The sequence below is a fragment of the Amblyomma maculatum genome, chromosome 5 (genome assembly GCF_055883805.1).
Source record: "Amblyomma maculatum isolate TAMU_Amacu chromosome 5, ASM5588380v1, whole genome shotgun sequence".
Lineage (NCBI taxonomy): Eukaryota > Metazoa > Arthropoda > Arachnida > Ixodida > Ixodidae > Amblyomma > Amblyomma maculatum.
This window is the reverse complement of record NC_139348.1, coordinates 33,199,075-33,222,335: the sequence shown is the minus strand read 5'-3', so window position 1 is coordinate 33,222,335 and position 23,261 is coordinate 33,199,075. Positions and strand designations below refer to the sequence as shown.

Genomic DNA, 23,261 nt, shown 5'->3' with positions numbered 1-23,261 from the left:
GCACACACACACACATACACATTTTGGAAAAGCTGAAAGTTCAAGTGCTGAAATGATTCTTTTCCCAGGAAGATATGCTTCGATGCGTTCAAAGTGATAATGTTAATGGGACTGCAGCTTACACATTTCAGTGGGAAAATTCGGGAAAGGTTCTGATGTCTGTGTCTATTCACACTGCGCCGAAATTGGTGCCACGTCGTTCTCAAAATGGTCCTATGGTCGCTAACTCATGTCACACTAGCCAATTCGTTCCTCTCTTCTTTGTCATTGTACTACAGTCAAAACCGCTTATAACAATATTGAAGTGCAATGGTAATGTCATTGTTATAATCGGTTTGGCCAAAAAGACTGAAAACAATATAACTTACACATTTAATGAGGATGAGGTAGCTTAAACTTTTTTTTCGTAGCAGGAAGAAACCTGTAATCTGCATGCGTTTTCTAGTTCACGGCAATCTGGCCGGCATCTTTCTGCAGGGCATCCAACTGCTGAACATAGTGCATTGGAAGGTTCTTAGCAAACACCAAGTCCCAGAGGGAGTCGGATCATTCTCAAAACCCCCTGGTGAGACCCAACCTGCACAGGTTCCGGTTCGTCGTCACTACTGTTGCAGTCCTCCATGCCAATAACTGCTTCGAAGATAGCCTCATCTGTCACGACTGTATCGTTGGCATATAAAAATTCCTCAAGACCCGACGCGTCGCTCTCACTAACGCTCATTATAGACCAAAGTTCGGTCATCGCTGTGTCTGCAGGAGCTTCGCGACCTTCCGCGTCACCGGCATCTCCAGCGAAGCCCGCCTTCCTGAAGCAGTTTATGATGGAGGAGCTTACTTCTGCCCATGCTTCAAAAATGAACTGCACTGCCATCAAGAGCGAAATCTTCAAGTCTGGCGCTGGTCGGCATCCTTGGACAGAAATGTCGAGGTTCAGCTCCAGCCTGCTAAAAATACGGCGGTACAGTGCCTTGAAGCAAGCAATCGCGCCTGCATCCATAGGCTACAAGCCTGCAGTGGTGTTAGGTGGGAGAAAAAAACTTCCACATGTGAGATCTTCCGAGCTGTTGGCGCGCAGTGCAGTTACCGAGCACCAATGCCACCTTCCTGCCTTTGCGCTGCATCCACTGATCAAGCTAGACCAGCAACTCGCGGAAATGTCAACCGGGATTCTTGCGGGGATTCTTGGATTTCTCTGACGAAGGCAGGGCATTTGTTGCTGCCGTCCATGTACACACACAAGAAAATGGTCACGAGCAATCTGCTTTCCGCCCTTAGAGGGATCGCCTTTGATGGAAGCATCTGGGAATAAAGCCCAGTCTCATCTCCACTGTACAAGTCCTGGTCCTCAGATGCAGGGCAGTGTTTCCTCAAGCCACTTCTGCCTAGCGTCAACATCGAGTGATCCTGTCTCGCCCATGGCTGCCTTGTAGATGATTCCATGTCTCTCCTTGAACCGTTGAATCCAACCACCACCAGGCTGGAAGTCGGTGTTGCGCAGGAGGTATGCGAAGTGCTTCGCCCTCAGCTAAAATCGGGCCACTATCAGTAGGTTCGCTGCACGGGCGTGCAAGAATCACTGTTAGAGCGCTTGTTCTACGTCTCTGCAGGCCCCGTGTCGCACCCTCTTCTGACCGTCCATTGCATGCGCAGCACTGGCATCACTTTCGTTCTCAATCTTGAGTGCATTGTGGATGATTGTATACTGTCGGTTGCGTCAGGCCGTACTTGCGCACCAAGTTGCATTTTCTTACACCGTCCTTGTGCTCACGTACAATGTTCCGCTTAACTTCTAGCATCGCGCTTCCTGAAGGAGGATCCTCCATTGCTGTTCACGGAAAATCCAGAGCCAGCAAGATCATGGCAACGATGATGGCACACTAGGAGAACCACGCTAGAAATACGCGCACAAACGCTGCTGCACGCCTGCCTTAAAGTGTGCTACCGCGAAGCGGGGGCCTGGACAAAGCAAATATGGGAGGATAGTGCAGCACACAAAGGTAAGCGCACCCTCAAGAATGGACTGCTCCACCTTGCAGAGACAGGGCGCGAGCCCCCTAGGCCACGGACGGTCTCGAGGGGGTGCGCTAGAAGCTCTCCCTCAGAACGGCCATGTCTAGCAACAGTGCCTTACACTTTCCCTCCTAGACGGCATGCAAAGTTCCCCGGCGCACCCGATAAACGCATTGGCTCGATCACGGTTCGACGCGATCTGCTCTGATTTCTAAAGCCTTTAACGCCTCATCGTTGTCAGCAGGAGCTGTCGGCAGAGGATGTCACACTTTCGAGGGAGATGGTTCCACCTCCAATCGAACCTCCATCCCTCGGATCCCCAGCCGAGCGCTTTAGCGGCATTCACACGAGCACTGGAATCCCTCTCTAAGCGACGGCGACTGTGCTGACGTCACGCCTACGAGAGGCTGCTGGACGTCGCAGCTTCCGGTTTTTCGCCGCTGTACAAACGCCGGCCGGTACAAACGCTCCCTGAGAGACCCTGAGAGGGGAAAAGCGCGCTGCAGGGTGCGAGCAGATAAAATCTACCCTACCGGGCTTTTTGTATTCGACCTATCTTCGGCGGGCCCCTTCCATTTCGGATGAGTTTATTTTGCGTGCTTTTTTTCACTGACTGGCAAAGAAACGTTAGTAGGTCAGAAACGGCTGTCTTGTGTACTTCTCCGTTCCTGTCCTGCTACGTGCGGCTTGAAACAGTCTCCTCTCCGGCGACTCTTCATCGCCCGTGTGTGCGAGTTCGGGAGCGGCGGCGAGTTTGCCCAGCCCGTGACATCGTTCACCTCCTTTCCACATCCATCCTCGTCGAAATACCCCATGGAGGAAGGAAAGAACTTAGCAGAGGCCCTGACGTAACTTTTTGAAGCCGGCGTGGCCGCGCCGCGACCGGACACTGCAACGTCTTTCCTCCTCCTTTACCCTCCGCATTCTCTTTCTGCGCGACGCTCACGTACCTAGGGCCCTTAGCAACGCTGTTGCTAGTGGTCCGAGTTCTCATAGCAACAGCGTCGCCGTTGCTAATGGCCCGACTTGGCTAACCCTAAATTTTGACGTCATTTCCGCCACACTATCTCCAATGCATTGGGAATGAATGGCAAGGGCCTCTCCTAAGTTGTTTCCTTCCTCCATGAAATACCCCTTGTGAATATGGCGTTTGAAATTGATTTACAGGAAAGAAAAGGCGCAGTATCTGTCACAATTCTCCGCGGACACTGTACCACGCCGTAAAGGAAGGGAGGAAGGTGGGAGTGAAAGAAGAGGGAGATAGAGGTGCCGTAGTGGAGGGTTACACCCCAGTCACACGGGCAAGTTTAGTGACGCTTTTTGCAGTCATAATTACCCCAAGCTAATATTCAGTTTATTTGTGCATTTCAGTACATGGTTTCACTAAAAATGCATCGCGATGTCGCACGGGCATGTTAGCTTACACCGTGCTTTTCGCAAACATGCATGGTTACTGCTGTTTACATGCAAAACCGACCTCGTTTATGATATATTGTTACGCTGCTAACCGCGGTTATCGTGAACGTAGCTTTGCAACTTGGATTTACATCGTTAAGCGAGAAAATGCCGGTAGCGCCTACGTATGCATGGAACGGAGTCACCGGTGGTGGTGAAAACTTTTTTTTCCGTTAAGAAAAAAAAAAGAAAAACATTTGTCAGACGATCAATGGGATTCTTTTCGTTGGCTTCGTGATGTGGCCGTCAGACCGTGTCTTTCGGCGGCTTCCGAAGCCCAGCAAAATGCACGAGCCTACTACTGGCTCTGTAGCTGAGCCACCTCCGCTGCCTCGTGCAGACAGAAGATTTACTGATTTATTTATAGGAAGGGAAAGGAACAGTAACTGTCTCACTTGATTTCTGCGGACACCGCAACCACGCCGTAAGGGAAGGGAGGAAGATGGGAGTGAAAGTGGAAAGAGAGAAAAAGGAGCCGTAGTGGAGGGCTACGGAGTAATTTCCACCACCTGGGGATCTTTAACGTGCGCTGACATCGCACAGCACACGACCCCTCTTCGTTTCGCCTCCATCGAAACGCAGCCGCCGAGGTCGGGTTCGAACCCGGGTACTCCGGCACAGTAGTCGGGCGTCTTAGACAGAAGAGAAAATAAAGAATAAAAGGAAGAGGGAGAGAAAGACGCGCGCCGCAACAACAGCTGTCGTCCACCACCGAAACGGTGGCGGGTGCAATGACGGCCTACAACAGAAAAATTCGGTGGCAGGCTAGCCCCCGTCGCCTACCTGTCCCAGCACCATCAGGGGAGGTTGGCCGCGTGACGTCATGCTCCCTCCTAGTTTTTCCTTCCTCCATGCGATAGCTACATTGGTCGCCAAGTTGCATTCTTGGCGGTGGCCGAGCCGGGGTCGCACCGCTCCTACACCACATTTGGTGATCTACAACAGCGGTGTAGTTCTAAGAGCTATCTAGTAACTAACAAGTTGTAATTAATGGCTATATTATAACTAGTCACTAACCAGTGCTATATAACGGCTAACTAGACTAGTACGGTCACGAGTACATCACATACGGTCATGATGTTACAACATGGTGGTGACGTTACCAGTGCGTCTGCTCCTGGTAACGAGGCGGCACACGAGTTAGCCCGAGCTCTCTACTTCCGAGTAACCATGGAGCCACCCGATTTCTAGAACATGTTCGAACGTCTATTAAATTGTACAGAATAGTCGAAAATTATAGACAAAGTAGAAAACTGGTGACACCACCACCGGATAAGAGTGTGAGCAACGAAGAGGCAACCGCAGAGTGGCGTCTACAGGCAGGGAATTACAAACACGTCTGGGCCTATCACGTCCAGAAAGATGATAAATAGGACGATAAATGTAAACAACGTGGGGAGAGACCATCGTTTATAGATCCTTTTCAGTTCTGGAACTGCGCATTCATTCATAAATCTATTCAGAAGGATGACCTGAGGCCTAGAGGGGAAGGGGGTGCCACATATGCAATGACTGGAATTGCATCCTTCAGTTTTGACAGCGCCTGTCCGGTCATAACAATGTTGAATTGTCTGCTTGGCACGGCTGCTTGCATTTGAAGCTCTTGCCAGTTTTGATTTTTCTCATTGTCGGTTGCAGAGACCGCGCTCATTTGTGGAAGTGTGCTCTCTAGTCGCAACTTGTTCTCACATTCACAGATTTGCCTTACAGGCAAATGATATTGAGAACCAGCCAGTCGTCGGTAACGTCCATAGTGGTCTTCTAGAAAGTCGGTCTGGAGCACAAAGAACATCTTGAGCTCCTCAAAGCAGTATCTTGCAATCTCAACAAATGGTTGAGTCGTCTGGTTCAAAGCGCCATAATTTTCACCAGACAACTTACAGGCGTCCACCCTCCTTTCCTTCCATTCCTGCAACCAGTCCAGGAAATCGCTCAATAAGCAAAGCCTCGAGTCGAATGGAGAAGGGTAGACGGGTTTTTGATATTCATCTCTTAGTCTGAGTCACTTGAGAGGAGTTTTGACGTAGGACAATTTTTGACAATTTTATTATTATGAAACTGGCAGTTTTTCGTGGTGTTTTAGGTTGTGTTTCGCTCCAATCACTCGAATCACTCCATTAAACTCGGATATCTTCTTGGCGATGTAGCGGAGGAATGTGCCGTCTTGCTGCTTTAATTGTGGGTTCACCCCAAGACTCGAGTGATGAACACATTGATCGAGTAGTCCTTAGGTGTGGCATGATGATGCTCCCGTGACTTCGCGTGTATTTGTATGTATGAGGCGATATTTTAAAAAGTATGCAGCAGTAAACCATGAAGTGTGCAGAGTAGCGCCGTCGTTCTTTTCTTGTTGACATTAGCTGCACTTGCTCGGTCAGCAGCTGAATGGTCGGGGAGTTATCATCTTGCGCTGCAGATATTTCGCTCAGAAGAGAAGCGACAGCCTCGCTGATGTGCACGTCTGAACTTTCAGAACTTGAACTCACGGCACTTCAAAATCCTCGACTCCCTCAAACAAACATAGCAGCCGTCGTTTGCTGTCGACCGCCGACGGACCTAGCACTTGGGACCCGAGCAGCTTCACTGGTGCTTTTACGACGTTTACTGTCACAGTCAGGTTGTTTTTTATAACAACAGAGTATTTAATCCAAGGAGCCTCATCATTACAAATGTGAGCCAAAATGACGTGTTCATTGCACTCGATGACATGCCAAAATGTCAGCTGCTTGTATCGAAAGAAGTTCCCCACCACATAAACATTTATCGAAGGAGGAAGCCACCGGATGGCGAAGACTGCAAACAGGCTCCTTCCCAAATTTATACATATTAAATAAGATGTTCCCAACACAGTATAGCGCCAACTGTCCGTGGTGCGGAGCAAAACCAACACTATATCATGTCACATGGGAGTGCGAAAGGAATCAAGCATTTCACAAACACAAAACATCAAGTGCGGAGCAATGGGAGAGCCGGCTCACCAGCTGCGAGCTAGAGGCCCAAAGGGCACTCATAGCACACGCAAGCGAGGTGGCCCGACTCAGTGGAGCCCTGGACTAGGGGCCCACCCACGGCCAAGGTGGACACAGACTTCAAGACGAAGACTCCGTCCACTACCGCTACTACTTCTTAAAGAACCAATAAAGTTTTCATTCATTCGCCAAAGCTTTCAAATCGCAAGGCTTGTCTGCTTCGTCTTCATTCTGGACAATGATAATTGACTCCGCGAGCACTTTCTCAAGGGCAGCGGCGTCTAAGCGCATTCGCTTGCTCTCTGGGTCCTCTCGTGTAGTCCTATCTCTGGACAGGTAGCATGGGCAATGGGAAAATACCGTCGGTACGGCCTCAGTTCGAAGCCGCAAACGCAAGTGTGACTCGGTAACTGTGCGGCCGGTAGCTTGGTCATTATAGCTTGCTTCTCGAATGATGTCTTTGGCTTTAAAGTAACGTTCGTAGACCTAAACAAAATAAATATATCCTACCATAAGTACGGCTACTTGACATCGCGAGCTATACGTGACGCATTTATCCTTTACGTGCCACAAAGGAGTTGAAGCAAAGCTTGCAACCCCGATGGTAGAACCAATTTGCTGGAAAAATAATAAGCAGCAAAGATATCTCACCCTAGAAATTGCTGACACGATCAGGTTCTCAAGTGGAGTTACACGTATCCAGGCTTTTCTTGCTTCGTCGGCTTTAGGGAACGAGAAGACGTGCACTTTGGGGCCTGTCTTGTAATTGCCATTGCACAGCGGCACACAACACTTCCCAGGTATTTCGCAGTTGGTTCTAATTCTGCACAGCCCTGTTCGGCACACATAACACGAGATAAACACCGATGTCAGTCGCAGGTTCACGCACCGAAATAAAGATTCCAGCAAACGACCACATTTTTCAGCAACCACGTGCGCGTTAAAACTTGACACTGCAGCCGCCGCCGCGCAGAAGACGACCGTTGGAAGACGACGGCCCCACAACGATGACGCATGATCACGTGGCCACGGGAGCTCCACGGCCTGGAAGAATTTCCTCTAGGTGGCGTTAGCGCGCGGCGCATATCCTCGTTACCCCCCTGTGTTTTGCTACGGCTCGCGCCTCTTTCACGCTGTTTTTTTTTAATTTGCTTCGTTCGAAATGCCATATCGTTGCGCTTTCTGGTGCAGCACTCTTGGGCATGATGACAAACGGTTGTTTATTATTGCTTCCGCGAATCGAGATGTAGCGCGGAGGAAGGTTTCGGTGCACCCAATCTGCCGGTCGCGGCTCTGTGAGTGAGCAATTGCTCATCTTTTAACTAATATACCGCCACACACTCTCTATGAACTTGCTAATTTTTTTCGCCTTGCCAAGCGCCACATGCCCGCGCGTCATATCTTTTTTTTTACACTTTTCGCGTTGTATATCTAAGGATGGGGAACCTGCACTGTTTAGGCGGCGCTGCAATTGTTCTACGGCGTGCCTAAAAACTGCTGCTGTTAGCCGCTTAGTTCGAGATAAACGACCGACCATATTTTTTTTTTTTACCGAAAGCGAGCAGGAGAGGAGGAAAATACTCTCTAACCAGATTCCTTGCGCCGGCCCATTGTTGCCAGCACCGAGTGGGCTGTGCATTCGCATCCTTCATGCATAGCAGAGCGACCTTGCACCTCGGTATATTGTCGTTTGAGAGACTTGAATGCCTTTATTAGCGCCCCTTTTAGTGGTAATGTCATCGGGACAGCAATGCGTGATCGTGGACTGCGCAAAGATTCAAAGAAATCGCAACATATGATTGCCGAGAGCGTATGTGGGAAGCATGCATCAACAGTCCGAGTTCGGCTGTGATATGTTTCTGCTTCACCACTTTTCAGTCTAACCTTATTTAATTCGCCTGTGAACGTTTTATGTAAGCCAGATAAACTTAATACCAATGACGGACTGACGACTATGATGACCATTTCACTTCCTCCGCTGTAGTAGTCACGCACGCCGGGCAGGCCGTGCCTCCCGCAAGCCCTCCGCGCCAACAATATTAAATTAATTAAATTGGTTCACAGGAAGAAAAGGCGCAGTAACTGTCACACTTGCTCTGTGGAAACTCGAACCGCGCCGTAAGAGAAGGGAGGAAGGTGGGAATGAAAGTGGAAAGAGAGAAAGAGGAGCCGTACTGGAGGGCTACGGAGTAATTTCGACCACCTGGGGATCTTTAACGTGCGCTGACATCGCACAGCACACGGACGCCACTTCGTTTCGCCTCCATCGAAACGCAGCCGCCGAGGTCGGGTTCGAACCCGGGAACTCCGGCACAATAGTCGGGCGTCTACCACTGCACCACCCCGGCGGGGCACGCCAACGATATGCAGTGGATCTTTTCCGCCAACACAAGAGCGTGCTAAAATATGTTCTTCACTTAAACAATAAGTCGACAGCAAAAAAAAAAAAAAATCTTTCTTGCGGATTTCTGACTCATACTGTGTTATTGATAATTGCAATACATATAAGTTACGCAACACGTTACCGCTGGTGCGGCGCGCGGCTCATCGTTTGCACGCTGGCTCCGCTGCCAAGGCGTCACCGAAATTTACATCTTTCTTTTACTGACTGATACAATGGGATCGACAGTAAGGCAGTTTCATGAGCGACCATTTACTCTTGCGCTGAGCAATTACAAAACGTCATCGAGTGTGCCTTCGATGCGAGACAATTTAGGCTTAGCGACTACTAGGGAGTAGCGCTCGACGAGAGTGCCGTAGTCCGCGGCGCCAGCGGGCGGCGCCGCTTTCGTAAGCGCCGCTGTATGTGCTGTGAACTTGTCGTTTTCTTTCATGATGCAGCTGAGAGCGCACGTTTTTCGACATTTTGTTCAACAATACGTCGTGCAAACGATGCTGCTACGACGTACGGGACGGGGGTATACGTTGCTGTGCCGCAGGACGAACACCAAGGCTTTATAAAAACGTCGACAGGTGGCACTTTAGACCCTACTTCTTTTAAGTGCTAGTCTTGAACCATGTTTTTACTTGAAAGTATACATTGTTGAAGCAGGACAGCTCGATCGTATATCGAAATGGGTCGCACTTCGTGTTAAATCAATGCGGCGATAACTGGAAAGCATCTTTCGGAGTATCTGCATTTTAAATTCGGTAGCTGCCCGTACGGTTCATTCGCTGTGTATTTGTGTGTGCAGTTACCATTGCGATTATAAAATATAATTGAAAATACATGTATCGTGAAAGATATAACAGATACATTCTCACTGCGGAAGTGGAGCGCAGTCCTTCGCAGCCACCCCGGCCGCTAGTGCCGTTTCCAACAGCAGCCGCTATGTCAAATGAATGTTATACGGTTTGCTGGCGCGTTCAAACAAAGCACAGATAGCACCAAGGTGTCGGATAGCTTTCACGAGCACCGCGAAACAGCACTTTTACACTGCCGCACCGCAGCATCAACACGCACAGCACAGCCCAAGATGGCGCCAAGAAGCGCCGGAGCGGACATTCCCAGTCTGGCTCATACGGGGCGCCACCATCAAACTAAGATGGCTGCACCCAGGCATCGAAACTAAAAATGTCTATAGATACGCGTGTGGCAGATAACGTCCTTGCCCAGACGCTCTCGGCGTAGCCCAGTTACTGAGGAACGCCATGCATGGGTTCGGCAGTGCGTGCAATTTAACCCCTGTAAGCACATGCAGGTGGCGTGAAGACGCCTTACGGGAGCGCCTATAAAGTATTTGCTCTTCTCGCCAGTCTGTGTTACAGCGCGGCAATCGATACAGCAAACTTCATTGTAGGTTCCCTATAGAATAAGCTCCATGGTTTTTGGCTACTCAGCCTCGTATTTGTCGTGAATGTAAGCTGTGCATGTTTTCGGTGTGTCGCCGCATTTAACGAAACAGTGACGGCTCTTAGGCGACCGGATAAAGCCGCATATTTCGTGCTTTGCTTTCGTTTGGTGCGCTAGTTCTCGATTTCGCACGCCACGCATGCAAGCGCTAATAGATCTGCAATTGAAGTTGAAAATACATGGAAGACAACTGCTGCCACGCTTCTCAAGTTTACCGGCAGCTCGCAAACCAGTCAAAGCGACAAAGAAACCATACACAGGCTCTTGCTAAATTATTACGGTCAGCTGCCTAGTTACAATTTTTTTTAAAGCATGCCGCTCAATTTGGCCAACGGGTGACGAACTACGGACGCACGGAGGTGAAGGCGAGTTGAACCAACGCCGAAATGCCGAAATTGCGTACGTGTGGTGTAAGACACTGACAGCTGAAACTATTTTGGCGGGAAATTCCCGTCAACATTCGGTATTGATGTTTCAGCAGCGAGTAATATTTTAACCTGAACACATTGCGGCAAAATCCAAGCTGAAATGCTTTAGTGAGACCCGGCGCCAGCGCTTTTACCGGCGCACGGCCGCCTCGATCGGCGCGCGCGCGGCACACGGCCGGTCTCGAGTTAAAGCGCGCTTCTCTCCCTGCACCGCGTAGGTAATGCCACGGTCGAAATGCGAGAGGTGTAGCGGCGGCGCTTTAGGAGGAGAGAGGAGATGGCGCTACTTTTAGTTTATTGAAGGGTTTTCAGTTTGAGCCATGCCGCCTAAGCACAGATACGGCAGCGCTGCGGATGCTGCAGTAGGTGCGCGCATTTATTTCGCATTTTTTTAAATACAGATATCCCGTTATTCAGAGTGCCTGTGCATTGTCGGCTGTTCTGAACAGGTTACCCTGCAGTTCAGTTGGGGGGCCGACATTGTCCATAAATTTTTAATCGACAAGGAGCATGCGCTGGCGCATGCGATATCTCGAGTGCAAATTGAAAATTATCGCTCTCAGAGCATAGTGGGCTTTTTCAGATATCTTTTTAGGATGTGTTATAGTGAGCAACCATATTCCAATGCGTTTTGAGCCATGCTTACAACAGTCACCGACGTAACGAGAAGAGGCACTTCTCTCCGCCGCTCAATGGCTGTCTTGTAACTGGGAGAGAACGGTACACCCGAGAGACAAGAAGTTGTGAACAACATGAAGCGTGTGCAAGACACAGTTTTGGGAAGTGGATATCCTTAAATTCTATAAACATGCGATCACCAAAGAAGTGGTCACAATATAGAGGGCGGCATGGTACGTCCCTCAAGCATGATGCAGTTCCTAGCACATGTCCTAATCATCCTGCCTAAATCAAAAAAGGCAGAAATCTTAAAAAAAAAGACAGAGAATTTACAAGCAGTGGCACAACCCAAAGCAACATTCGGGAGATACCGAGTAAATCAGCTGAATGAACTTTAATCAACTGGTGAAAAAAAATAGCACTTAATGGTTATTTAGAGATCGGCGGCTCCGGATAAAAATGGGCCATAGGTTGATTTTTTTTTTTTCGAGGCAGGAATATCACTAAAAGCTAGTTCCGGGGTCCGCGAATTCATGAGTTGCGGAATGTCTGTCCAACTGGTGTGAATGTAGCTCATATATGTAACTGCAAATGAGGCGATTATGCATGCTTTGCAAACTATGCAGTACCTCTTGCACCTTTAACAGTGGAGGGACTGCCTACCAAAAACATTGCGAATTTCTGAATTAGGTAGAAAAGGGGTGTAAAGTGTTTGAAAATGGTGAAGGCCCCGAAAAGAAAATGTGCACTATAATCGTCATCATCATCATCAGCCTGATTATACCCACTGCAGGGCGAAGGCCTCTCCCATATTTCTCCACTTAACCCGGTTTTGTTCTAGCTGCATCCACTTGACCCCTGCGAACTTCTTAATCTCATCCGCCCACCTAACTTTCTGCCGCCCCCTGCTACGCTTTCCTTTCCTTGGAATCCAGTTTGTTACCCTCAGCGACCATCGGTTATCCTCTCTTCGCACTACATGTCCTGCCCATGTCCATTTCTTCTTCTTAATTTCCACTAGAATGTCGGTAACTTGAGTTATTTCTCTGACCCACTCTGCACGCTTTCTATCTCTTAATGTTACCCCTACCATTTTTCGTTCCATAGCCCTCTGGGTTGTCCTCAACTTAAGTAGAACTCTCTTGGTTAGCCTCCATGTTTCAGCCCCATAGGTGAGTACAGGCAAGATGCAACTGTTGCATACTTTCCTCTTGAGCGATACCGGTAAGCTGCTAGTCATAATCTGCGAGTACTTGCCAAATGCGCTCCATCCCAATCTTATTCTTCTTGTTATTTCCTTTTCATGGTCCGGTTCTGCGGTTACTACCTGTCCTAAGTAGACATATTCGCCTACTATTTCCAGTATTTCGCTACCTAATGTAAACTGCTGTTCCTTCCTGAGGCTGTTGAACATTACCTTAGTCTTCTGCATATTGATTTTCAAGCCTACCTTTCTACTTTTCCTGTCTAGAAAGGTAGGTTATTATAGTGCATTAGTGAAGCTAGTGCACTATAGTAACCAATGGAAAAAGTGCGCCTTGCGACTCCTCATTTGAAGAAGAGGCTGGTTGATTCGTGCTGCTTTAGTAGGCAGAAAAAACAAACATTCAGCCAACTCAGGGAAGAGGTGAAGAAAGTGTTAAAAACTCCTATGAAAGCGTACAGAACCTGTCAAGTTACAATCTATAGCAATGAAAGGGGGTTTGTCGGTCCTTTATAAGGCCAACACTCCCGCAATCGCCTCAAGCCTCGGGTTCAGACAACATCAACAGACGGAGGCTTCACATGTACGTCTCACACAACTTTTTCGGGATGATATGAGCGCGAGGACATACCGTGGCGCCACCTCTTAGATGCGCCGCATGACGCACAAAGTAGGATAACGCGCGTTGAGCTGCTGCTGAGTGATGCTTTCCTAAACAGTTTAGTTGCGCTTTAATGCTTAATTAATTTATTTTTTTGCATATGCATTTCGGTCTAGGCCTATTGAAGACTATTTGAGTCATTGGGCCAACTCTATTCGGCGAGAAGGCATTTCACAGAGCCCGTGAGCTGTCGAAGCGTAGCCCGGCGAGTTTGAACTACGGCTACGACATCAAACACCTGCTAACGTTGTTTTCGCTGTTGGTAAATAAAGTGAACATGTGACAGATCAGTCAGAAATAAGCAGCCCAGTAAAAAAAAAATCGATGGGTCCAATTGGAACGACCAGTCAGATTGAATTGGTTATGCCAGTCCCAAATGGTTTGTCCAGTGGGTACTGTCCAACCCAACTGGTTTCTTCACTCCCAATTGGGAAGTCCAATGGGTTTCTTCAATGCCAATTGGGATGCCCAGTTGGTTTCTTCATTCCCAATTTGGACGCCCAGTTGGTTTCGTGACTTCCAATTGGGAATGAAGAAACCAATTGGGGCGTCCCGATTGGGAGTGAAGAAACCAATGGGCATCCCAATTGGAAAGCCCAAAGGGTTTCTTCAAACCCCAGTTGGGATGCCTTCACTACCAATTGGGACGCCCAATTGAGCTTTCCATTGGTTCTAATTGGTCGTAACGAAACATTGGGAAAGTGAAGTCAGTGATATCTGACTGAGATGTGCACATATATACATACCTCTATAAAGAGAAAACAGTGAAAAATTTAAGTTGTTACAAAAAGTATATACCACTTAATCTTATTAATGATTTTATTGTGTCCACTGTAAGTCCTGGTCTAATTAAATAAGTTAACTCTGAATAACAGAGATGTGTCACTGGTCATAGCGCACTGTTGAACGAATTTAGTATATAAGTCTGCAAAGTATCCTGTGGATATATACATTGAATCTGTGTCAGTTCCGTGTGTGATGATGCATGCTTGTCTCTCATGATTTTTGTAAAAACTTGAAGATGTCTAAGCATGCGAAGCATGTTATTGCAAACGTGTATGCTCGGAATAGAGCCCGTTTCGGCAGGAACCACTCGCCTACCTAACGAGCGCGTAGTGATACGCCTCCTGTTTTTTTTCTTGCGGGACTACTTGGTAGCTTTCGCTGCGTTGCACCTGATGTATGAAACGGAGTATACACAGCGCGAAAGATGGGACAAGAAAGGAGGACACAACACAGCGCTGCTTTTTTTTTGGACGTCGTCACGTTTGTCAAACACAGCGAGGAGAGCATCCGAACCTCTCGAGGCATATGCATCCTTGTCCAAAACAACAAAACCTCCATCTTTATCAGCAGGAAGCAAAAAGAAGTTATCTTTCAGCCAATTAACAGACTTCTGAAGGAGAAACTTCCTCCCTGAAAATCTGTACCTCATTAGTACATCCACACTGCTGTATCGCGAGGCGCCTGTGTAAAGGGCGCGGAAGAAAGAACACACCGTGCGGAGAGCACCAAAATCAAGTAACGGTGAACACAACAAAGAGAACGTTTATTTTAAGCAGCGAGCTAACCTACGGCACATGGTTATTAGCACACTCAGTGAGCTAACATGTTGGCAACATGCAACGTAAAAGCTGAACACTGAAACACCACATCATCCATTCGCAAAGAAAAAAAAATCACAGGTAGAAGTCCTAAAAAGGCGAGGGAATCCGTCGGGCCATTGTAGACGGCACTCTTGACCTCAATCCCGGATCTGTCGTTTGCAGGGGATTGAAGTGAACTATGTGGGGATCTCGCAGGCGTCGAAGGGTCTTTCGGAAACGGTTGGGAACTGACTTCATCACCCGGGTCTGGATCCTCCGCAGTAGGCAGGAGGCTCGACTTGATCTGTAATCTTAAGGAACAGACACCAGCTAGGATGAGTTCCAGGTCTTTCCATCCTCCAGCCGGAACGTGTTCGATCCCAGCTGCTTTAGCACCCGCAAAGACTTCGAATAGGACAGTCTCGCCCTTCCTGAATTTTCTGGGGTGCGAACTCGCACGTAGGCACCCTCCAGGAACTTTGGAGCCTTCGCCACTCGCTTTTCGTCCGTATGAGCCTTCATATATGTTGGCGTTGCTTGCACACGGGCACGTAGCTGGCGCATAGCCAAAGCGGGCTCTTCAAAAAACTCCTTGGACGGCATGCCTACAATGTCAAGGCGAGTCCTGGGCTGGCGGCGATGGAATAACACAGCTGGGGATTCTCCTGTAGTAGCGTATGGGGTCTCCCGGTACACAGCCAAATACTCCACGACAGTCGACTTGACACATCGGTCCTGCAAAGTAGAAAGTTCAATGAAGTCTGTCAAGCTTCTGTGAAACCTTTCCACTGAGCTATTGGCTTGCTGGTGATAACACGGAGTATCCACTATGTTTGATGCCCCTCTCCTTTCGGAAATTCTTAAACACTTGGGATTTAAACTGCGGTCCATTGCCGCAGACGAGTTCTTCAGGGTAGCCTTCACGGCTGAAGACATCACATAGAAAGTTTATGACTATTTTGAGATGTCAGTGTATTGACGAAGTACACTTCAGACAATATAGATAGCATGTGAGAGTGATTATGAACTTCGGGTAGGCTTGCTGAAAGTTGAGGGGACCTACAATGTCAATAGCCAGCTTCTTCCACGGCAGCTCCGGGATGTGACAGGCTGTAGAGGTGCATTATCAGGCTTTGCAGACTTGTCAGCAGCTTGACAAGCATGGGAACTTCTAACAGCACGTTCCACTTCTGGGTCCATTCTGGGCCACCAATATTTTTTTACGAAGCCTTTGCTTCGTTCTTGTGATACCAGATGATGCAGCAGTTCCTCCGTGTGCGGAAGGGAGAACCCATCCACTAAGATGGCCTTGTTCATCTCGCGCACTGTCAGGACTGAGGCTGAGAACGGGAATCGCATTTATCGCTTGACTTGCACACCGATGCAAAGTGTCCGACTTTGCCGCAATTTCGGCATTTCACCTCCTTGGCTCGACATTCTCTTGCATTCGCACGATGATCGGTACACCCGCAACGATAGCATGCTGTAAAGCCAGTAGCAGTCCCATGTGCAGGCTTGTCAACTATTCTCTGCACTACCGAATCAGCTGACAGCTCCTTGAGTTCGTGACGCGTTTGTTCGACGTGCTTTCCAAGCTCCACGGCGCGACTCAACGTAAGGCATGTTCGCTCGAAAAGCAGGCGTTCACGTATATGCAATCCCTTCAAGTAGCAGGTCTTTTACGGCTTTCTCTGCTTGGGCACCGAAGTCGCAGCTAGCGGCGAGCTCGCGCAGTGCAGCGGCATACGCTTCGAAGGGCTCATCCGGCAGCTGACGGCGCTGTCGAAAGCGGTGTCGCTCCATCAGCTCGTTGACGCTTGTAGAAAAATGCTTGTCGAGTATTGCAAGTGCGTCGTCGAAAACATCGGTATTAGGCTCGGTCTTGACGTTACGTTGATGAGATCCGACTCGGTTAGTGGCGCCAAACTGTAATATGGTTGCTGCCCCTCCAAACCCAGTGCATTCAGTAGGATAGCCTTTCTGTGTCGCTGCGCGACGTTCTCCGCAGTGGCGTCTCTAGGGTTACCCGCACCCGGTGCGGAGGCGAGCGGCGCCTCCCCCCCCCCCCCCCCTGTCCTCAGGTTCTAAGCACCGAATCGCAACTTCCTTTCTACCACCTCTGTTTTCATGGTTTGCCTTGAAGTCAACTTCGCTCTGCACCCAACCACGCAGTGCGATTGAAGTGGTATTTTTTTCAAACACTTAGACCCAGTGACCGTGCCCCACGACAGAATTCAGCAAAACATCACATCAAAAGCACACATTTTCGAAAAAAGGCTGGGGGTGTTTCCAGGCTCATTCTTTAACGCTTTCCAATTTTAAGAACTTTGCCTTTTTCAGGGGAAAAAAAAAGGTAAGAACCGCATAATGTATTGTGTGAGCACCCTTGGGTATATTCATTTTCAAGTCCCCTTTTTAAAGCACCTGGCCTTGATAAAGGTGCCCTCCCTGCTTCTCATTATCATTATTTTTTTTTTCTAGCCATTCCACTGAGCAACAGGCATTCCATATACCTTTCGGTGTTTTGAAAGTGTGAGTTGGATGTGTGACTGAGCCGAGGAATGAGAAAGGCACAGTAGATACATGAACAAGACAAAAGATGGCCGGAGAGATACTGCCAACGGTCCTCATACGTTATTCAAGAAAGCAAGCTTCCACTGTTTTCATGGCACTGATGCAGGACCGGGCGTAGCAAGAAATGGAGGTGGCGGCGGGTTGCAATTGAAGAAGGCAGCCATAGCTTACCGGCGTGGAGTGAGGCGTAGGCAGGCGTCAACAGAGCGGGCCAGCGATCTGCGAGGTCTAACTTGCCGGCGTGGTGTCGCGAACGATGAAGGCTGCTGTCGGAGACGGCGCAATTCGAGCTCGCATCCTTGAAGTAGACGATGCACCGGGAGGAGGCTGGTAGGCGTGCGTCATGCAGAATACAGTTTTACCCCGTTGTCATTTCAGCTGTATCGCGAGGCGCCTGTGCGAAGGGCGCGGAAGAAAGGACACACCGGGCGGAGAGCCTTAATCTCAACTAACAGTGAACACAACAAAGAGAGCGTTTATTTTCAGTCGCGAGCTTATATAACCTACGGCACACGGTTACCAGCACACTCAGTGAGTTACACTGGTTGCCAACATGCAACGTAAAAAAAGCTAAACAGTGACACCACACACACAACATCAGATATTCACCATTCCGCCTCAGTTTTTCTCAGCTTTCCTAGAAACATGTCTCACTATATGACATTCATCGGCGAAGAAACTAGTATATTTTCTATCCCGCAAGCAATCAGACTTCGTTAGGTTCACAAGACTTCAGACCACCGCGTAGCAGACGCTTTCGCCTCATCACATTTTAGTGGTCCAAAGTGCCCCCTATTGCATAAATAAAGCTGAAAGGCTGCTCAAGCGTTTTCTGTCTTCGAAGATACCGTCGCTCCGGCGACGTCAGCCATCTTCGTCCCAGTTGTGTCTTCGGGTGCAGTTCCCAACGCCTTCAACGCTCTGGTGGAACCCGCTTCTCTTTCCGGCGCGAAAAACTGTGTTGGTGCCCCGCAGCGTTGTTCGAAGGAACGAGGGCTTTACCACGCTTTGGACTGTCAACCACTCCAATGAACCTGCCGTATTGCCGCGTGGTTTGAAACTCGCCGCGTTCAGTGGCTGAGTTGCTCAACGTTCAACTAGACGTCTTGATCTTACCGATTCCCAGTTCCAGCCGATGATGAACGAATCGGTATCCACCAACGACGCCGAATATTGATGGAAATTCTTATGAAACATGTGGACGGGTTCGACTCTGCTCGAGATCAGCCACCACCGATTCCACCTTCCCGCACCCATCACATGATTAACACTGGGTCTGCACACTCGATTGGACAGACGTCATACCGTGTCTTACCTTCAGAACGTAAGATAATTGACGAGCAGGACCGTGATATGACGCAACAAGGATTTATTCGGGAATAATCTAGCCGTGTGCCTTCAGGAGTTGAACTTTACAGTGTCGTACAAAAGTGGCCGCCAACACGCCGACGCTGGCTGCCTCTTGCGACAACTCGTTGCGTTGACGACAACTTTGGCGACTGTCTTGCCGCCATTTCCGCATAATTTCCGGATCTTGCCACATTCCAGCGAGCACAACGAAAAGGTCAAGACTTGGTAACACTTTTTAAAAAAGCTCGTGATCCAGCATCTGCGAACCCTTTCTGCATTCACTCCTAAGGCAAATTGAAGCGCAAACAAAAGACGATCCACAAAGAAGAGGCAAACACAAGGACAGGCGCTAATTAACAACTGCTTTATTCTTCATGATAACGCATATATATACCCTCTGCCACCATGGCAAAATCAGAGCAAAACAAGCAAAATCGATAACTCATTCAATGCAGGGCACCAAGTCATTCAATGCAAATCATCAGCGCCGCGAGCACATGAACTTATATTCGGCTGCGCAAAGTGAAGTAGAAGTATCGGTAATGCAGTCTTCCTCTTTTTTTCTTTATGTGAAAGGCTTCCAGTGCCAACCTAGCGCGATCATTTCTGCTTCTGCCCAGAATCGACGTATCAGAAAATCGCGGTGCACACTTGCAATCAAGAAAGTGCGACATGATATGCAAACCTTTGTCATCTTTGTTTTTTACATTTCGCGCATGTTCCCTGAGTCGCTCATTAATGCAGCGGCCTGTCTGTCCGATGTAGGTCGTTCCACATGTAAGAGAGATGGCATGAACCACTCCAAGAGTGCATGGAAATTTTATTGAAGTTTCTGCATTCAGGATGGTTTGCTCTACTGAAAAAAAATTAATTGTGATTTAACTTTGGGTAACCCTAGTTGAATTGCGATAGCAACGGCGGAAGCTTCTTTTGCCTGCTATATTATTCCCCTATCACGCCCTATCAGTGTAAAGTGCTACATTAATGGGGAAAATTAAGCGCATCCTTTCGGAGTATGACGCGAGAGCGTAAGTTACTAGTCTTCTTCGGCTCCTCCTCCTCCTCGGCTGTTCAAGGTCAAGCGTGGCCTCAGCCGGGACCACGCGACGGCACTAAACCTGGCGCAGTATTGGTATCGAAATAAAAATTACTCGTCTGGCGGTGCGCGCTTTCTGCTCGTCGTTCTGGCTAGCCTCTACTCCTCTACACCTCTGTTCTACACCGTATGCACGATGACTTTACAGCTGGGCAAATAGGGTTTGCCAGGACCCTTACCCGCAATAAGGAACGTTTCTACCGGCCAAATATGCTTCGAACGACTCAGCGTTTCGTGACCTCCTGTGTGCAGTGCCAGCGATTCAAGGTTCCCACGACTTCACCGGCCGCTTACATCCGGTGACACCACCAACCACACCATAGGAGCAAGTGGGTGTTGACCTCATAGGCGTCCGTTTGTCACAGAAGCTGGTTTGTCACAGAAGCTGTTGTCGCACAGCACAGGCCTAATTATTGTGCTCACACGCATCAATGACTTGATTTACGGGGTGTCTCGCCAATGTTCTCAAGGCCGCCCCATTCGGAAAGCACAAGTTGTACATGTTGCACGAATGAAGCGCTGCCACTTTTGGGACTCCGACGGATAGCTCGGGGGGCTTCGTCTGCGAAGGGCGAAATGTCAGGCAGCGCAGAGGAGAGACAAATGAAGTGCGGAAAAGAAGCTAACCAGAAGAAGGGTGAGGAAGCTCGCCAACGTTCAGTGAACTCCCCAGGCTAATGTGGAGTCATCTCGGCAAATAAACTTAACAATATATCCAAACAGAAGGAAAATATGTTTGCCAGCCCTGATACCTGATATCTGAAGCACCTGAACCAGGGCGGCGGAAATAAAGGGATAGTGAGGAAGCGGTAGAGGAAGTCAGAGATGAGCGACAGGGAGAAAGAACAGGGTGTGGGTCCACTAACTTGGTAATCACCGGGACTGGGGCCCGCAGGTGCACACTGCCATCTCGAAGCAGCTACCCAGGGTAATGTATTCTATGCGGAGGACGAATTACCGCATCGGGAAGTTTGTGAACTTTTCACCTCCCAACCAAGAATATCACGCGCACACTTTACATCAGTGTGAGATGTCAGTTCAGCTGCAAATTTTCGAGCATCACAGCGCGCACACGCAGAATTGATTCGTTCCACGCGCACAAGGAGCACATTCCAGAACTTGCCATTTCCGTTCTCTGTGTGCCATCTGCCAGGCTGGCCCCTAATTTTCACCTTTCACCACGACTGTCAAAGCAAGCGAAATAGCACCATCCCACAACCGATACATGTGTAGAAGAGCTAATAGATATAAGCAAAAACGTCTCGTAGGGCGGCTGTTCATTGTATTCCTGATGCGAGAGGGCATCAGCGCACTTGTTTAGTGAACCTTTGATATGCACATCTTCTAGGTCATACTTGTGCTATGACCACGTGTCTACAGTGTACTAGTGGGCGTTGAACAGGCAGGTAGGTGTGCGGGATGTGGTCTTAGGTTAACTCCAATTCTAGTTTCCCCAATGCCCACATGAGTGTCAAGGCTTCTCTTTCGATAGTGCACCATTTGCTTAGAGCATGGCATCAAATGTTTGCTCACAAATGCAATCGGCTTCTGCCTCCCTTCAACTGACTGTGACAGACGTGATCCCATTGCTACCTCCGAGGCGTCCATTGTTCAAAGGAACTTCTGATTGCGATCAGGTGTGACCAACTCTGGCAACAACGTCAGTCCCCTTTTCTCCTCACAAAATGCTTCCTCAGCCTTTTCATTCCAAGAGATGATATTCGGGTCTCGCCTGTTAGTGAGCTTCGTCAGTGGGTAAACTACCTTCGAGAAGCCCAATGCACTATGCAGCTACAGTTTTGCTGTGTATGCCCACGAGTCGTCATTTGGATAGACGAAGTCACACAGTAGTTGTGCTACCTGACAGGCGACCTCCTTTCTGAATGAGAATGGTGCCTTATAAAAGTGCGATCTTTCTTGCTTTGTTTTGGGAAGCAGCATTAATTTTGTTAGCTAACATCGCACCCACCAGGGTGCTCAGGAAAAGCTTCAGGTGCCCCTGTGCTGCTGTGAACATGAGTTGGTTCAATTTTCCCGCCACGCACAACCATCATCTGGAAACACTGGACTCCTCTCCACGCGCTTTCTCTTCCTTCTCCTCACGTGTCTTCTCTCTCGCCCTCGTGCTTTCTCTCTCTGTCTCAAACCTCCCTCTCCAAGTTTCATCTTACGTGAGAAACTTTACGTTTTCTAACTGGGCTGCGCGACTGCGGCAGCACCGCGTTTTTTACAGGTTGTAAAATGCCCGGATAAAGATTATTTACCTTGTGTTTCTGCGACCCGTCATCTATCTGAGGAGTGGCCGCACCCCAAACGCGTGCCATGGAATCAGAATAGTAAAAAAGCGATGATCGCCGGTCCGCCGGCCTAGGCATCGCCGCCGCTCCGCTGGCTGGGATGTTCGTCACTTCACATCGCAGTCACGGACAATATAACGTCTCCCGACCGTAAGTCGCCCTCTGCTCACGTGAGTCCAGACCAAACCCTCTTTGTACGCTCTGAGAGAACGGAAAGCCCTCTGCAGTCACGGCATTCGTCACGGTGAGCTTGTTCGGAGCGTTCGGCCGCCTCGACCACGCCGAGCATGCTCGTCGCCAGAGCAAGGGCGGAGGCCGCCGCGGTGCGAGTGCAAGCATCTCTGACTAAGAAATAAGCTGATGTGAAGCTGGTAAAAGCGCGACTCGAAGAGCAGGAAAAAAGCGCAGCTGCAGCAATCGAGCGGAAGAAAGCCGAGCTGGATACAGAGTTAGAAGTCATGCAGTTGGAAAGGCAAGCGGCCGCTGCGGAAGCACAAGCGGAGGTGCTGGAAGCTGCCGTAGATCCGCACGGCGGGGAGCATCACATCTGTCGGACTGTCTCTGAGGCATCCGAAGACCGTGCTCAACGTACTTTGGACTACGTGCTTAACCAGGCTCACGTGCGCAACAACCGGCGTCCGCAATCGCAGCAGCATGACGGCGGGGAGCACCACGTCGCTCAGAATGCTACAACGGCACCTGAGGGCCACGCTCCATACACACCAAGCGCTCGCAACCAAGGGGCCGCGCCGAATTTTGCGAGTCAGCAAGCTGATCAAGCTAATGCGCCGGAGCTAACCGCCACGGCAAAGTATCTGATTCGACGCGATCTTGTGAGTACCGCCCTTACGAAGTTCGATGACTGCCCTGAAAACTACCGGTCGTGGAAATCTACGTTCAAGAGAATGACACGGACTCTTGAAGTCACGGGAAGTGAGGAACTTGACCTCGTGAAGTGGCTTGGGGCAGAGTCGTCAAGCTATGCAAAGAGGCTACGTTCAGTGCACGTGGACAACCCCGAGGCCGGGCTAAAGATAGAATGGGAAAGACTCGAGGAATGTTATGGCCGCCCAGAAATTATAGAAGAGACCATCTTCATGAGAATTTCAAGCTTCCCCAGATTATCCGAGAAAGACACCCATAAATTGAGAGAGCTTGGA

General features: G+C 49.2%; 1 pseudogene; it reads right to left on the bottom strand.

The window, feature by feature from the left end:
- Nucleotides 1-1,345: 1,345 nt before the first annotated feature.
- Nucleotides 1,346-17,703, bottom strand: LOC146187983 (uncharacterized; annotated as a pseudogene).
- Nucleotides 17,704-23,261: the final 5,558 nt, after the last annotated feature.